Here is a 15,016-nt window from a genome sequence, read left to right on the forward strand (position 1 = left end):
TCACCATATTTTAAGGCTTAAAAAGGAGAGACGCTTTAAGGAGATGAAGTAAGGGTTAAAAAGCTGACACCCACCATCGCATGGACTCCAGACTATGTCACTTAAACCTCAGCTTTATTTTATCATTCAAGTGAAAAGTGACGTTAAGAGTACACAAAGAATATGTGAAACCGTATCTTTGCTAAAACTCCATCTATAATGATCATTATTGAGAAATAACCACCCATGGCCACTTAAAATACTCAAAACTATACCTATAATAAAATTGTAAGAACATATATTTCAATGTGGTTAAAAAACTTTGAGGCTGGGGCACGTAGGTGGCTTAGTTAAGCTGACTCTTGATTTCGGTTCAAGTCATGATCTCAGGGTCATGAGATCGAGCCCCCTGTCGGGGCTTAAGATTCTTAAGCTTAAGATTCTCTCCCCCTCTCCCTTTGCCTGCCTCTCTCTCTCTCTCTCTCATTCTCTCCCTCTCTAAAAAAAATTAATTAATTAATTAACTAAAAAATAAAAAAACTTTGAGGCTACACTCTGGTACTTTCATCAACAGAGATAGATCATTTTAATCTTTCATTTGTCATGAATGAACAAACCCTTCCAGCAGTATTCTACTTATTACTCAAGGCAAGGGGAAGCATTACTAGAATTCCATTTCGCAATTCATCTACATTACCACTGAAGAATGTTCTCCCAAGTATTTCTTACTCACACTACTATAATTTAGGACAGGCGGCTGATGAAGTATAGAGTGAACTATTTAGTCCAATATTATGTTACTATTGAGGAAACAACATTCATTTACCAAGGTTATCCTGTTAATAACAGAATTCAACATCAACTCTCCATTTAGTAGCCTCTTTCACTCCAAAATACCACTTATTATATTCAATAAGCATTTGTTTTTATTATATTACGATACTGCTTTTATTATAAATACTTTCTACAAAATGGATACTCGAAAGCACGGACTATTTCTGCAAAGGTTAAATTATTACTGGTACTAAAAAGCAAAATATGCAGATACAAACACCAGTAATTTGCAAAGTAAGCTGTGATGTTGTCAAGTAAAAGTCCCATCTCTGATTCAGTGAATTCCTGGCAGACTGTTTAGCATCATAGGTAGAAGCAGGACCTTTGAATCCAAGACCCATTACTAGCCTTGGGCAAGTGATCTGACCTCTCTGATCCTCCATTTCTGAATGTTTAACCTGGAGAACACAACCAATTTCAGGGGATTACTGAGAGGAAGAAATGGTACCATGTATATAATAAGCTCCTAACACAGGGCCCAGCATAAGTAAGTACTGACATCTTGCTGCACTGCTGCTGTTAGTCAAGGGAAAAGTATGAGCAATCACACCTAAAGGAGTTAAGAAATATACATACTAGTCTTTCAAAGTCTATCCAAATAGTGAAATGACAATACCACAAAAATAAAACAAACTAAATTTACAAAGATCATATGAAAAAATTCTCCAAGGTCTACTATATTTAACCATAATTTTTTAAAAAGTCTAAGTTCTATCCTGACTTGAGTAGAAAATGTCTAAGATTTCATTCACAAGACATTTACTTCAGCTCCCACTATCTGTAAAACAGAATAAATGTTTTAATAAGAATTAACTAATGGTTTAATAAGAGCTAAGAATGTTCATTAGCATTTCATAAAAGTAAAAGACTAGAAACAGGCTACTATGTCCACCAATATGGAAATATATGAAAAAATTATACAGCTATAAGAATGAGAAGGATTTCTATATACTAATATGGAATGATAAAAGACGTGTTGTCAAATTAAAAAAAAAAAAACATACAAAATATACTCTATGTTAATACAACCAAAGGAAAAAAAAGGATGTCATAAGCATACACATTTATGCACTTAAATTCATATACAAAGGATCAAAACTATGCAACCAACGGCGACCTCTTAGTTTTACTCTGCATAAATCTGTTATTTCACTATTTCAGTGAGACCACCCTTATATATTACTTATGTAATTTATGAACCTCAAGGAAAGTTAGCCAATAAATACACGATGCTAAAATCAAGTAAAAATAAGTTTTAGAAAGCACTTTATAGTTTACAAAAGGATTTTGCAATCCCTTAAATAAATCCTTTAAAATCCTTTAACAGGAGCGTCTGTTAAGCATCTAACTCTTGATTTCAGCTCAGGTCTTGATCTCAGGGTCATGACTTCAACCCCATGCTGGGCTCATGGAGCCTACTTAAAAAAAAAAATCCTTAAACATAGTATCTAATTGAATCCCCATAATACGCTTCTAGAATTTAAGGTAGTATCCTTATTTTAAAAGTGAGAACAGACTCAAGTATTTATTAATCCACAGTTAATAAATGCAGAGTCAAACAGGAACATACTCCCCCCTGACCCTAAATTCAGTGTTCTGGTCTTCACACTACAGTACCTCCATAAATTGAAAATGCAGTCATCTACAAGACTCTCTAAATCTCTATAGTGCTTCTATTCACATGAGAGTCTGGAACGTGGAGGAAAAGGCACTCCAGTAGGAATCAAGGATCAGGGTTCCAGTCTCAACTATATCATCACTAAGACTTCATGGTAAATCAAACTCTATTAAACAAAGATTCTCTGGGGGCTGCATATCAGGTTCAACAGTGATGCTTTTAAATAATACTAATACTCAAGCCTGATCTCCAGAGATTAGAATTTAATCTTGGTCATCAGTATGTTTATTAAAAGCTTCCCAAGTTATTCTAAGGTACAGCCTGGTCAAGACCATAGATATCCTTATCCGATAAAAATAAAAATAAAAGATACTAAACATCACTTGTGCTATATATACTTTGCAGAACTGAAACGAGGGACGCATGTTCTATGAGAAAGTCTCCCATACTTCATTCATTCAAACATGTACTACATCTTCCATGCACCGGGCATGTACTTGGGACAGAGAGAGAAGGCACCACCCTCCAGAAACTGGGAAGCTACGACGTCCTCAATAACCGCTGAGCCGAGGAAAAAGGCACAACAGAGGCACAAAGGTGGTGGTGACCAGCCCAGCCTTGAGGCTCAGCCTTGGGGGATGGTGGGAAGAGGGCTTAGAAAGGCCTGCAGAGGGGCGCCTGGCTGGCTCAATCGGTCAAGCGTCCGACTCTTGATTTTGGCTCAGGTCATGAGCTCATGGTCCTGAGATCGAGTCCCATGTGGGGCTCCCCACTAAATGGGGAGTCTGCTTGAGAGTCTCTCTCTCTAATAAGTAAATCTTTAAAAAGACAAAAAAAAATTTTTAAAAAAAGGCCTGCACATGAGCTAGATCCTGGCATTTTAGACAGAGGGCACATCACATGCAGGTAAGTAGTTCAAGATGGGCAGAGGTCCTCAGAGAGAGGGCTCGGGCTCCTAGGGGTCCTTGAGACCCTTTCAGGGGGTCTGTGAGATTAACACTATTTTAATATTAACGCTAGGACAATCCAAATGTTCTCCAACTGGTAGATGGACCAACTGCAGTATATTCATACATTGGAGTAAGACTCATCAATAAAAAAAACCAAATTAGTGATACAGACAACAACATGAATGAGTCTGAAATGCATTATGTTAAATGAAAGAAGCCAGATTCAAAAGGCTGTGACTGTATAATTCCATTTATATGACATCTGGGGGGGAAAAAAAGTACAACTACAGTATAGAGAAAAGGTGAGAGGGCGCTAAGGCTAAGGGAAGGGGAACATTTTGGGGCAATGGAAATGTTTATATCTTCACTGTGTTTACACAACCACATGCATTTGTAAAAACCCAAAGAAGAATTGTACACTAAAAAGGGTGGACTGAACTGTATAGAAGTTACACCTCAATAAACCTAACTTGTAAAAATAATAGTATGCTATTCGCCTTTTCCTTCTCTCTCTCTCCTAAATGTACACTGTTTGCCAGAAGCTCATGATCAATGATGTCATCACTCTCCAGCTAAGGGAATGCAAGCTTATATATTCTTATGTCCTAAGTTTTTCTCCATTTCAATACAGTAAATAGTGATAGGTATAATCAACATAAACACAAAGCTCTCTTGGGGCTTCAACAATTTTAACAGCAGGGTTTCTGATACCCAAAAGTTTGACAACCACTGCTCTAGGTGATAGGGAGGCCCAGAAGAATTCTAAGCAGAGGATAACAGCATTTAACCCCACAGGGAAGACCTGACCTGCAGGGAGATGAGGAAAGAGTTACTAGCGGGGCACCTGGGTGGCTCAGTCAGTTAAGCGTCGGACTGTTGTTTTCCACTCAGGTCAAGATCTCAGGGCCGTGATCTCAGGGCCTGTACCAGGCTCCCTGCTCAGTGCAGAACCTGCTTAAAAAGATTCTCTCTCCCCCTCACTCCGCCCCTCCCCCCCAATAAATAAAAATAAATCTTCAAAAAAAAAAGAGTCTGACTAAGGCTGATCCCAGGAAGAACTGGAAAGAAATTATGTCCACACACCATCTGCAGCTTGTTACAAACCCCAAGCCAGTTTTTCTCTACCGAGCTCTCTTTGTTGGTATGTTAATGTTTTGCAAAGGAATTTCTGTCAACTGGTAATACAGTTAGGAAATGAAACTTGCTACAAGAGCCACCCTACAATGTATTACTGACACGTGATTTTTGGATTACTCACTCTTCAAATAATGCCAATAATTTAAAATTGAGTTTTACGTATTTTAAACTTGAAAAATACCACCCTAAAGAGGTACAAAAGCTAATATGGGGGGGGGGGGGGACTCAATACCTCAAAACCAATTAGGAAAACTAGGTAATTGATTAAAAAGCAATATATCACTTCTCTGAAATATGCTTTCATTTGAATACAGAAACACTACGACAATCCCAACTCAGCACAGCACTTTCTATGTAAATATGGTTTTTATTGGATGAGGGGTGGGGGGTTGCTTCTTTCTGGTCTACACAGTTCCCTCTCCTCCTGGAGAGAATTCATTTCTAAATACTGGCCCTATACATTCCAAATTATTTCAAGTACAGAGCTTTTTCTATAATCTTCTTATGGCTACAACTGTTTAGTACTTTGGGATGCCATAGAGAAAAAGAAATTAATCTGAAAACTATCTATGTCTTTAAACTTTAAATACATGGGAAACAGACAGATGATAGATCAATCGATCAATCATGGGAAAGAAGTGGTAGGTATTAGGATGATTTCCTCCACCTAAAAGAAAAAGAAAATTTAAATACAACTTTATATTCCATTTTAAATGAGTGTGTGTGTGTGTGTGTGTGTGTGTGTGTGTGTGTGTGTGTGTGTTAACTGCCATCACATCTTGCTTCTCTAATGATTTTAAGTAGCCAACCCCACTGACACCTCTTAGGTAATCCCAAACAGGTGGAAACCTGTCTAGAGCAATCAATTTGCTGCATTTTAGAAAATTCACCTATACTTCTATTCACAGGAAAGGGGGTCGGGGCCATGCCGGACTTCTGCCAAAGCAGCTGTGTATTAGTAAAGATAAAGTAAAATGAGATCCTTACCTGAAAGTACAGTCCTTTTGATCTACTTCTTATACAGAAATCTTGGATATTAGTTTACTGCCATTCACATTCAAAACTGAACCTAAGGATTGAAAGGGGGAAATAATTAATTTGAAATACATGCACAATGAAGATAAAAACATCAATTTGATCAAAGATGAAATTTCCGTACACTTGTTGAAGCCAAATGGTTTCTGCACGAAACCTGTTTTCTGTGACTCAAATCCAAAATGGAAAACGTGGGTGGTTCTTCCTGTCTCACCATTAAGAGTCAGCCAATTGGCTGATGAAGTTTTCACACAACTTAAGCTCAAACTCCAGCCTTCCATCTGCTCTAATACTGCCATACCTTAGGGAAATGAAAGAAAAATAAAGGCTTTCTTCAGCCTCAAAGTAAGTCTTTAACAGGTACCTTAGTCCTTCCAGACTCTATTTGAGTGTAAATCTTCAAAACTTCAAATCCAGAAGATGTGAAAAATAATGAGAGCTGAATCACAAAATAATTGAAGGGCTTTACAGCTGTCTCTGACTTTGGAGCTATGATTTCTAAAAAACTGACAAACAAATCTCTCTTGGATACCAGACTACAGTCGTAGCATGGCTGTGGGGCAGGGGCTTCCAGCCCAGTCAGCGTACCCAGAGCCGCACTTCTTCCCACCCACAAGTCACTCACCGTTTGCCAAGACGTGCCTGCCAACGGATACTGTATTTGGGCTTCTAAACATACAAGTCTGCCAGACTGGGATATGAATCCAGTAATTCTGCAGGCTATTTCTGCATATCCACCTAGAGCTAGTCAACTAGCCAGTGTGATACAGACAACTGAAAACACACACACCACGGTACACCCTCAAGGACAAAGAGACCCTGGGTACATGAGACTAGCATGGGAAAACAATCACGTAGACTCTTCTGCCAGAGGCCTCCTCTCATGAACACCTACGATCTGTGGAAAATCTGCAAATATAAGACCATAAAAATTTAGATGGCTACTTCCAACATTAATACGAGGCCTCCAAGTGGCAAACCGCTCAAAAGGAGCAATGGTCCAGTTCCTAAAGATTCCAAGCCCAATCTGAAAATTCCTCACGCTTTAGGAGGCTGTCTCGAAAATGCTCAGAGGCTCACAGAGCTCATGCTGCTCAGTGGAGAAGGGCCTTCTGAGAGCCACTGGAGACTGCCCAGCAGGTCCTTACAGAACGATCGCAGTCACACAGGGGAACCCACTGGCCGGACTAAAGCAAAGGGCACTGGCTCCCAAAGTATTCATCCCAAGAGAGCTGCTTTGTGGGGAGACAGTGAAACTTGAAATACGCACCCTGTCTGTACTTTGAAATTTTAGGAAATACGGGTATGAGGCACTAAGCACATTATGAGCAAATACATATTATAAGCTCTCCAAGCTGGAAGAGGCTGCAATACCCCATTACCGCTGTAAAACCATCATCCTACAGATAAGATGAAGTCAAAATCTCCTGACTGGCAGCCTGGTGCTCTTCCTATCACACCCTGCTCTTTATTCAACAGGGGAAACGATCTTTTGGAGCATATTAAAATCAAGCTACAACTCCGCTGCAGGATAAAAATCTCATTTAACCATGTGTTGAAAAAAAAAAAGATTAACATAAAAGATTAAGAAGCAAAACCTTTAGAGTAATTCCCTGCTGGGGAAAGGGGTAGGGCGGGGTTGGCTGTCTTTCTCCATAAAAATATGATCTAATCTTCAGGGAAAATGTACTTACAAAATTATATACAAAAACCATCTCTCTCTCTTAAAAAAAACTCATCGCTTCCAAACTTGTACCTCCAGCAAAAAAACACAAAGCCTAACGCCTTACTTCACGTACACGAATGTTGAATTGACAAAAATAGCAATCCTTTCTTCCCAAGTTGAGGTTGAAAATATTTTCTAAATAAGGTATTTTCACTGTGCTATAATTAATTTCCTCTATTATAATATATTTAACTTCAGAGCAAATCAAGTAGATTCCCCCATTGTGGTTTTCTTTAAAACTCTGATTTAACACTTCTAAGATAATAACGTAAGGTGATCTTTCATTCTGTTCATTTTCTCTAATTCCAGATGACAATTCCACAAATCAGCACAAAAATATGCATGCTTATACACATAAAAAGAGAAGCACATGGGGCATATGGGTGGCTCAGTCGTTAAGCATCTGCCTTCGGCTCAGGTCATGATCCCAGGGTCCTGGGATTGAGCTCACATCGGGCATCGGGCATCGGGCTCCCTGCCCCGCATCAGGCTCCCTGCTCTGCGGGAAGCCTGCTTCTCCCTCTCCCACTCCCCCTGCTTGTGTTCCCTCTCTTGCTCTGTCTCTCTCTGTCAAATAAATAAAATCTTCTAAAAAAAAAAAAAGAAGAAGAAGAATGCAATTTGTAGAGGATGGAATATCTGCATGCATTTTTAAAACTTTTAAGATAAAACATAAATCTTGGAACAAATTTAAAACCACCCCTAGGTTATCAAAGAGAGGCCTGTACACTCTTCTCTTATTAAGGATGCTTCAGTTATAATTTGTGACAAAAGTTAGTACCAATTCTGCCAAGAATTAGTTGTGCGATGTTGGGCAAGTCATTTAACATTTGGGCTTAAGCTGACATGAAGAGCCAGCATAGCCTATTCCTAAGATACCTTCTAGGTTTCTTAACATCTTCCTAAGACATTAAGGATCATCTTTATTTCCCTTAAATCCTAAAAAATCAAATACATCTTTAAATAATAAAAATGAGTATTTATAAGTTACATTATGGCCCAGAACTTACTGAGAGGCTACCAGCACATTAGATAAATGAAAATTTCAGAATGTTATGGACTTTATCTGCATTAAATGGGTCTCCCTGTCTCGTTTTCCAGCTTCTCTGAGCAGGTGTACAGATGCATTTTCACATCTGGATGACTCTGTTGAAGGGTTTTTCCAACCCTCCCCAGGCCTTGATCCCTTCCTCATCCCGCCCCTGCTGCCTCAGGACGCTGATTCTCTGAAATCTGGCTCTAGTTGCCACAATGCTGGAAATGAAAAGCTTTTCTATCAATTAAATTTAAAACCAGTTGCCATCCAAATCTATATCTGTACATTTTTATCACTGAGTAATCTAGATTTTAATGTCTAAAGAATTTGTTCCACTGATAATATCTGAAAATTTAATGACTTTTTTTCACCTGAAGCCGAGTTCCTTCCTTAGTGCCAAATAAGCAAGGAAGTTCCAGAATACTGTTTATAACACAACTCACAACCTTAAGATAATTTACTTTCTTTACATACCAAACTGGTGATTTTGCCATCCCCAGTGAGTTCATGAATAAAATAAACACTACGATTGAGAATCTGGCATTTTACTAGTAGAAATCCTAAAGAGTATTGCTTTTTGCCAAGTTCATTCATTCATATACTATCTCCTACAGGGCAAGCACTATTTATTCTTCGTGCTGGGAACACAAACTGACAAAGGTCTGCATTTATGGAGCTTGTAGTCTGATGGAGGAGACACCTGACACACAGAGACTATATGGACATAATATAGACATAATATATATTACGTACTTATAACCAGTAAACATAACATACAGACATATGACATGGGAGATACATATACAATGTGAGAGAGAGTATGTGCTACTGAAAAGAAAGAGGCCAGGATGGTAGACTAAGGAGATGGAGGCATGAATGGGGTGAATTGCAATCTTAAGTGGGTCAGAGTAAGACTCACAGCAAAGACTTGAAGGAGCTGAGAAGTGAGTCAAACTAAAGTTTCCTAGTAATTTTTACCTTGTACTGACTGTGCATGTAATAGCAATGCCTTATCAAAACAACAGTGTACGGGCAAATTTACGAACAGCCCAAAAGAGTAAACAGAAGAGAACTGTGCGTAAACCCCCTTCATTTTTGCAGCTGAGTTTACCAAGTGAAACTTACATCTTCAATTAGGCATGATTATGTGGTTTTTTTCTTCCCCAAGTGTTAGTTTAAACAAAATTCTTATTTCTGTGACCCGTTTTCCTTAAAAGTCAAGAAGAAATTTCCAAATATTACTTGACGCATGAAAGAACAGCGGTATTATCCAACTAACAACCCACTGAGATGTCCCAACCAGGACTTAAATCTCAGTATGAGAACCCAGGAGGCACTGGAGCTTCATCCCACTGGGGAGAAACCAGTGCTTTCCCAGAGGGATTGGCAGGGAAAAACCAGGCAAGCTGTGAAATCAGGCCACCCCACCTCCCACCACCAACAACCGGCTGTCTAACCTTGAGCAAATCCCTTCACTCCCTGGCCTTCGATTTCCTCAACTACAGAACCAGGGCAGTGGACCATGTGATTTCCAAACGCTTTCCAGGGCTAGGTCCATTTCAGAAAAAAAGTTAGGTAAATAACCATATCTGAAAAATTATAACAATGCTAACCCACCATCACTGATCCATACACTTTAATTCTTCTGAGAACAGTAATGAATTTATCCTGACTCACGTATAAACCCTCAACTTTCTCAGATCAAAAGATTCTCAAGGATGGGGCTGGACTGGTTCACAGAGAACAAAAGAACTTGCAAAAAAAAGACATTATTTTTTCTTGGCTTCATTATCAACATACTCTCATTAGACTAATACAGAAATCCTAAACTAACACAAGCACGCACCTGCTGGGGTTTCAAATATTCTTTATGCACCACCACCCCCAATTTTAAAAAGTGTGTTTTTAAATAGTAGGCTTCCTTCAAAGTTACTTGCAATCCATTAGTCTTCTTACCACAGTATTATTTCAAAAAGGTGCTGTGATGACCATCTTATTCAGAGAGGCCCCAAATCTACACTTCCTCTCATCACTGTTAACAGCTCCCTTCTGGGTAAAACCCACCTTCCCAATGCAGAATTATAAAAGCAAGCAAATAAACCAACCAGGGATGGAAGAATTACGTTCCCTGCCTTCTTAGCCCTACAGTACAGGCAAGGCTTACGAATTAGGTTCTACCAGCCTGGCGCACTGCATGGGACTCCTTCAGAACAGAGTCACGTTACGTGGGAAAAGCAGCAAGGTGAAAGGATGTGTGGCACGCATTTTGCTGGCAATGTGGCGTGCTTCTGGCTCTGGCTTCCTGATTTGGAGCATCCTGACCCAGGCAGGGCAGGAGCCCCTCGGAGGGCCAGTCCCACAGTGCGGTACACTGGAAACCATTTCCAGAAACTCGGCCTCCGGGCTCTTTCTTCAGCCCTCCTGATGATTTGCTAAGCTACCTATCACCCCTAATAAATCCCTTTTTATTTACACTAACTAGAACAGATCTTAGTATCTGTAACCAAAAACCCTGACCAATTCATGTAGCACATATTCCTTTCATTATTTCCATATACAAGAGCTCAGATTGAAAGACGCGAGGAACACAGGGAACATTCCACTGTAAGTCAAGAGTTCTTTGTTTCCAGCCAGGGCTCAAATCCACAATCAACACTTCCAACCTTTCCTTATATGTACTTTCTCATAAATTTCATCACCTCTCCCATGCAAGAATAAGAAAATGATTTTTGCCTAACTAATTTTCTATCAATAAAGAGGCTGATGACAGTAACTTGGCAAGATATTTGAGAACAGGATACAATAAACATCATTTTCTATACCAGCTCAAGTTTATGGAGAAGTCTGCAGTGTTAGGCAGCACTTGGAGAACATTCCCAAACTGGAGACAAGGTGATCTAATGCTGTGTTGCAATGCCAAAATGATCAGCACTCTGTGCCAAGGCACAACTTAATTCACAAAGCAGCGATGAACTTTTCACTTATTTTCACCCATCCCTCAGGGCAAGATAATCATGTCAAAACCACAGACACATGAGGTAACTAAAATATTACCCTATGACCTAACACCAAAAGCAGACTGGAAACGCTGAGCAGTGATTATGCGTGTTAAAATTTTCTTCTCGGTAGAAAGACAGTAAGTCCCACAAAACCAGTTGACAAAGATGAGAAAAGTAATCAGTTGTTAGTAATACTGTTCTTTGAAATGGCAGGAAAATCTTACAAAGGACATCTGATATCTCTGAATAATCAAACTACTCTGTACTATCAAACCGCACACAAATATTTCTCAGGTAATACTCAAAGGCAAAACTTTTATATAAAAGATCACTTACACACTTCTGAAACCAATTAATGACACTGATACCCATTCTGAAGGCGACTCAACGGTCTGCCAAATAGCAAGTGGGTATTCAATTCAAAGGAGAGCACAAGTATGCGTCAAGAGAGACTCCAGACAAGTCTTCTAACTTTGATGCCAACCTCACCCCGGGTCACAGGTCCTCAGAGCCACCCCAGCTTCCTGACTGCGGCACACTGCGGCACCACTCCCCACTCCTGCTGCCCCGAACTGCTTTCATCGAATACTCTGTAGCGCACTTATAGCTTTAACACTGGTGGTGGGGAGAATGGGAATACACAAAAGTCAAAAATAACTGTATTTTCCCCTAAGGACGAGGCAAATCAGCTTGCTCAAGAAAACTCAGAGCTTGGCTTCTTCCAAACAAAATTTTAGAAACAATAATTCATAGAGCCTCTAGGCAAGGAAGTTACTAAGATGAGTATGGAGCTTTACTATGATTACACGTGCACCATATGTGTCCTTGAGATGCATCTGGCTCTCTCTCTCCTTTTTTTTTAAGAAATGAAGTATTTCTGGGCTAGAAATGACACATGGCCTACTCTGAAGTTTTTTTATGCTTTCTCATATTTAGACTCTAACCTCAATCTATTGCAGGTTTAAGGATGGATATGATGCTCACTCGTTAATAGTATCAAAGTCAAAAATACATATGTAATACTGCAGATGAGTGATTCCCGAAGCTAGTCTGCACAACAATACCTGCAACTGTAGGTCCTCAGAGAAATGAGGGAAAGAAAAAAACCTTGTTCATGAGTATTTCGTAAAGCTAGCTCAATGTATCCAATTTAAAGGGCTGCTCTTTATTCATTTATGCTTTTTATCCTTTCTATTCTTTTGGTATTCAAATGGCCTTTCTTCATAAAATGCTGAAAATTTTAATGTCTTTAAATTCAATTTATTAACATATAGTGTATTATTAGTTTCAGAGGCAGAGGTCAGTGCGTCATCAGTTGCAGACAACACCAGTGCTGGTGACATCACGTGCCCTCCTTCAGGCCCATCCCCCAGCCACCCCATCCCCCACTCCCTTCCCCTCCAGCAGCCCGCAGTTTGTTCCCTATGGTTAAGAGTCTCTCGTGGTTTGTGTCCCTCTCTGATTTCGTCTTATTTTATTTTTCCCTCCCTTCTCCTATGATCCTCTGTTTTGTTTCTTAAATTCCATATGAGTGAAATCACGTAACTGATTAATTTATTTCAAAATGCCGAAAAATTTTAAAAATTATATCTGTAACCTGTACCTTCTCTATCTCCAACATCCCAATTCCCCTCCTTCCAGTGGCTCAGGCAAAAAATAAAAATAAAATAAAACCTAATGCCATTCTTGGTTTCTCCTTCCCCCTCCACACGTCCACACCGTGAGCATATCCTGTCAGCCCTGCTCTCAAAACATATCCGTAACAACCACTTCTCACCACCACAATGAAGATACAGAACATTTTCACTGCCCCAAAAAGTGGTATCAAAATGGCCAGTAAACATATGAAAATGTCCTCAACTGCCTTAGTCCACAGGGAAATGCAAATTACAGCCACGATGGAACCCCTGTATCACCCACCAGAACAGCTACAGTTCAATAGCAGGCAATGCCAAGTGTTGCCAAGAATGTGGAGCTCCCATAAGGTGCTGAAGGACAGCCACCTTGGAAAGCTGTTTCTCAGTGTCTACTAAAATTAATATACCAAACCCCATGACCCAGCAAGTCCACTTCTAATTATATCCCCTACAGAATGTCTTCACCAAAAACACATACACAGAAAAGGTAGCACTATTCACTTGCCAAGGAGAGGAAACAATTGTGTCATCATACAATGGAATGCTCTACAGCAACAAAAATGACCGAACTACAAATACCTGTAAGGACATGGATGAATCTCACAAACACCATGTTGAATGAAAGAAGTCAGAAACAAAAGCATTTATTATACATGATTGCATTAATATAAAGCTCACAAACAGGCAAATTCTAAGTTACAGAATTAGTAGTCAAGGGGTAACACTTTGGGAAGGGGTGACTGAGCCTCCTGAGGGGCTAGTAACATTCCTTTTTTTTTTTTTTTTTTTTTTAAGGATGGTATTTATTTATTTGAGAGAAAGAGTGAGAGAGCATGCACAGGGGGAGGGGCAGAGGGAGCAGCAGACTCCCCGCTGAGCCAGGAGCCCCACTCAGGACTCCATCCCAGGACGCTGGGATCATGACCTGAGCTGAAGGCAGACACTTAACTGATTGAGCCATCCAGGGGCTAGTAATATTCTATTCTTAATCTGAGTGCTCATTACACAAATGTATTCACTTTGTAAAAAATCATCCCACTGCACACGTACTTTGTGCACTCTTCTATATGTTTTTTATACTATTATATAAAGTTTTGTTTTGTTTTTAATTACCTTCTCAATAAGGCTTTCTCTGGTCTGGTTTCATGAACATGTCCACTGCTCCCCAGGATTTCACATCCTTTCTGCCCCCGCCCTTATTTTTCCTCTTTAGCACTTGTCAATATCTGAATGCTGTCTATTTTACATACTAGATATCTTTTAAAACCTACCTTGTTTATTGTCTGTCTCCACACACTAGAAGTTCCATGAGCATAAGTATTTTTTCCATTTCGCTGAGTATGTACTACTGAGTCTCCAGTGTCTAGAACAACGCTAGCTAGCATCGATAGCAGGCACTTAATAAATACTGATTTAATTCATTTATTAAGTACACACCCTTGCCCAATTCAATTATGCTTGTGGGTCTGAGCAGTAATTCTTATCGCCGCCGTGGTATGCTGAACAGTAAGCCAGTTCTGCTCTGTTCTGGCTTCCTACTTCTCCACGTGGTTCTCAGAGCTCTCATCTGCCTAATCATCTGCTGGATACTCCCATTTTTCCTATTTCCCGATCGGGTTCTGGACAGTTAGGGGTATAACACTAACACTCTAAATTCTATAACATCTATGTTTATAAATGAGGCCTAAGGCTGCATTAACTCGTTTCCTAGCAAAATCCACCTTGTGGACTTGTACATACTGAGTTTAAGGTCAAATAAAAGTAACAAAGAAACTTAACTCTATTTAATTTTTTTTCTCCACATAAACATATAAATCAAGAAGTATTCACATCTTAAGAGTGAGGTCTTTAGTTTCTGGTCCTAAATGTAGACTTTTTCAGGGGTCTCTCCACCTCTTCCTACAGCAAGTTTTTAGCTCGCCATTCCAACCCTTGAATTTTTTTTTTTTTAAAGATTGTATTATTTTTAAGTATCTGTACACCCAATGTGGGCTTGAACCCACAGCCCCAAGATCAAGAGTCCCATGCTCCTCCAACTGAGCCAGCCAGGTGCCCCAACCCTTGA

At 39.6% G+C, this 15,016-nt stretch overlaps 1 protein-coding gene across 20 annotated transcripts in view; it reads right to left on the reverse strand.

Annotated features, from left to right (window-relative positions):
• SIPA1L1 (signal induced proliferation associated 1 like 1) overlaps window positions 1–15,016 on the reverse strand; it is a 468,863-nt gene that overhangs the window by 326,923 nt on the left and 126,924 nt on the right. For all 20 annotated transcript variants that reach the window (XM_027568806.2, XM_027568796.2, XM_027568799.2 and 17 more), the window contains one exon: window positions 5,506–5,587. The gene's annotated coding sequence lies outside the window, so the exon portion shown is untranslated. The remainder of the gene's footprint in view (window positions 1–5,505; window positions 5,588–15,016) is intronic.

Source organism: Zalophus californianus, chromosome 6 (genome assembly GCF_009762305.2).
Source record: "Zalophus californianus isolate mZalCal1 chromosome 6, mZalCal1.pri.v2, whole genome shotgun sequence".
NCBI lineage: Eukaryota > Metazoa > Chordata > Mammalia > Carnivora > Otariidae > Zalophus > Zalophus californianus.